Genomic DNA, 3,074 nt, shown 5'->3' on the forward strand with positions numbered 1-3,074 from the left:
CTAGTTCAGTTCTAGTTCAGTTCTAGTTCAGTTCTACTTCAGTTCTACTTCAGTTCTAGTTCAGTTCTAGTTCAGTTCTAGTTCAGTTCTAGTTCAGTTCTAGTTCTATTCTAGTTCTGTTCTAGTTCTGTTCTAGTTCTGTTCTAGTTCAGTTCTAGTTCTGTTCTAGTTCTGTTCTAGTTCGGTTCTAGTTTTGTTCTACTTCTGTTCTAGTTCTGTTCTAGTTCTGTTCTAGTTCTGTTCTAGTTCTGTTCTAGTTCTGTTCTAGTTCTGTTCTAGTTCTGTTCTAGTTCTGTTCTAGTTCTGTTCAAGTTCTGTTCTAGTTCTGTTCTAGTTCTGTTCTAGTTCTGTTCTAGTTCTATTCTAGTTCTGTTCTAGTTCTGTTCTAGTTCTGTTCTAGTTCTGTTCTAGTTCTGTTCTAGTTCTGTTCTAGTTCTGTTCTAGTTCTGTTCTAGTTCTGTTCTAGTTCTGTTCTAGTTCTGTTCTAGTTCTGTTCTAGTTCTGTTCTAGTTCTGTTCTGTTCTAGTTCGGTTCTAGTTCTGTTCTAGTTCTGTTCTAGTTCTGTTCTAGTTCTGTTCTAGTTCTGTTCTGGTTCTGTTCTAGTTCTGTTCTAGTTCTGTTCTAGTTCTGTACTAGTTCTGTTCTAGTTTTGTTTTAGTTCTGTTCTAGTTCTGTTCAAGTTCAGTTTTAGTTCTGTTCTAGTTCTGTTCTACTTCTGTTCTAGTTCTATTCTAGTTATGTTCTACTTTGGTTCTGGTTGTGTTATAGTTCTCTTCTAGTTCTATTTCAGTTATGCTCTAGTTCTTTGTAATTGATACGCACGTTCTTATTGAATCCTGCAGCTCCTGTCTAAATACATACATATACATATAACAACCTCAAAATAATAATGAGCCTGATGCTCTTCAATGAGTCCTTTAACAACGCATAAGCAGAAACAGAAAAAAATATCCTGAGAAATTTTTAAAAAATTTCAGTTACAGTTGATAGCAGATGAAAAACAGAAGCTGTAAAAAATTGTTTGTTGAAAGTGTGGGAATGTTGAGAATATATTGACAGGAGCTAAAGGCAGATGAATTTATTATAAGTCAACATTGTTGTTTGGCTCATAATTGTTTGTGATAAAGAAAGAATGAGTCATGAGCCATTTGGCTCATTGTTGGGTCATTGGACGTGTGTCCTTATATAATTTGTATAGCAAAGTGTGGGAATTCGTTGTAAAATTTATAACATTTTTTTTTTTTTGAAAATGTTTAAGGATTTCAATAAGGTATTAAAAGAAAGAGTTGTATTTTAAATTATTTTTAGATTTTTAAAATATTTTTCATCTTTTATTTACAGTATTTTTACATAAATCTTAAATGAAAACTTTTTCAATAAAAACACCACTTAATACACTGGGGGGTTAATTTTGTAAACAAAAGTGTGAGAGAGTTTTGTGTTAATCCAACAAGTTTCAATACAAGTGTTTTTGAAATATCCACATTTTTTGAAAACACCCCACCTAAGAATGAAATTTCAAATTACTATCAAAAGGGATTAGTTTGGAAAAGGGGGGGGGAGGTGAATGTAAAGAAATTTATAAAAGAATTAAAAATTCTTTAAAATATTAAAAAGGGGAGTTTTAACTTAACGACTTCAGGCACTTGTTAGAGATCTAGAAGAATTAGATTTGAAGAGTTCTTCTTACAAAACTGTGGGAATTTGCTTATGTTTTTATAAAAGGATTGATAACATACAGCCTATAGAAAATGTGTGGAAATCTCAGACAAAAGGGAGCAATTTAAAGGTTATAAAAAGGACTTTTAAAGGAAGAGAAACAAAAAGTCAGTTATTAATGATTGTAAAAGTCATCAACATCTTTTGAGATATTTTCAAATCATTCTTAAAACATATTCCCACACTTTGTTACATCATTACTTTTGTGGCAGGACACACTTCATAAAAGGCTCAATAAAAACAAAATTATTTATTGAGCCTTATTTCTCTTCTCATAAACTACAACAATACTAACTGAAAGCAATCATAATAGAGGATAAATTCAACTGCTATTGATCAGCTATTAAAGTGTGTAACAAAAATTTTTCTAATCTCCAAATATTCCCACACTTATAACAAAAACACCTTAATAAAAGATAAAACAAATCTATACAAAATCTAACAGAATTTTTGAAAGATTTTCTCAGGACTATTTAAGCCATGTTTTCTTTATAAAACAAAAAGGCTAAGAAGTCTGTAGCCAAGAAATGTTCCTGCTTTTAGGGGTTATTTTTTCAACAATTAGAAAATGCAATAAATTGTTTTAAGAACGTGCTTCTGTGAATAATTTAGAATTTGTTATATATTAGATATTTTTTTTTAAATATAACCAATTTTGCTTTTATCTGCACGTGTGCATAAAATTAAATCAATATGTGCAAAGATTTAGTAATGGAATGCATTTAGAACGTGTTTAATGGAAAGTCTATGAATTTGTTAAGGTCACATGATAAAAATGAAAAAAATACAAAATAATTTTTCTACCGAAAACTGATGAAACCAAAAAAACTCTTATACAGTTCTACATCAGTTTTGGTTTAGTTCTAATTCAATTCTAGTTCAGTTCTTGTTCAGTTCTACTTTAGTTCTACTACAGTTCTACTACAGTTTTAGTTCTGTTCTAGTTGTGTTCTAGTCCAGTTCTAGTTCAGTTCTAGTTCAGTTCTAGTTCAGTTCTAGTTCAGTTCTAGTTCAGCTCTAGTTCAGTTCTAGTTCAGTTCTAGTTCAGTTCTAGTTCAGTTCTAGTTCAGTTCTAGTTCAGTTCTAGTTCAGTTCTAGTTCAGTTCTAGTTCAGTTCTAGTTCAGTTCTAGTTCAGTTCTAGTTCAGTTCTAGTTCAGTTCTAGTTCAGTTCTAGTTCAGTTCTAGTTCAGTTCTAGTTCTGTTCTAGTTTAGTTCTAGTCCAGTTCTAGTTCAGTTCTAGTTGAGATCTAGTTCAGTTCTAGTTCAGTTCTAGTTCAGTTCTAGTTCTAGTTCAGTTCTAGTTCAGTTCTAGTTCAGTTTTAGTTCAGTTCTAGTTCAGTTCTAGTTCAGTTCT

General features: G+C 31.2%; 1 long non-coding RNA gene across 1 annotated transcript in view; it reads left to right on the top strand.

The window, feature by feature from the left end:
• LOC124420090 overlaps nt 1-3,074 on the top strand; it is a 175,436-nt gene that overhangs the window by 108,024 nt on the left and 64,338 nt on the right. The window lies entirely within an intron of this gene.

Source organism: Lucilia cuprina, chromosome 5 (genome assembly GCF_022045245.1).
Source record: "Lucilia cuprina isolate Lc7/37 chromosome 5, ASM2204524v1, whole genome shotgun sequence".
NCBI classification, from domain to species: domain Eukaryota; kingdom Metazoa; phylum Arthropoda; class Insecta; order Diptera; family Calliphoridae; genus Lucilia; species Lucilia cuprina.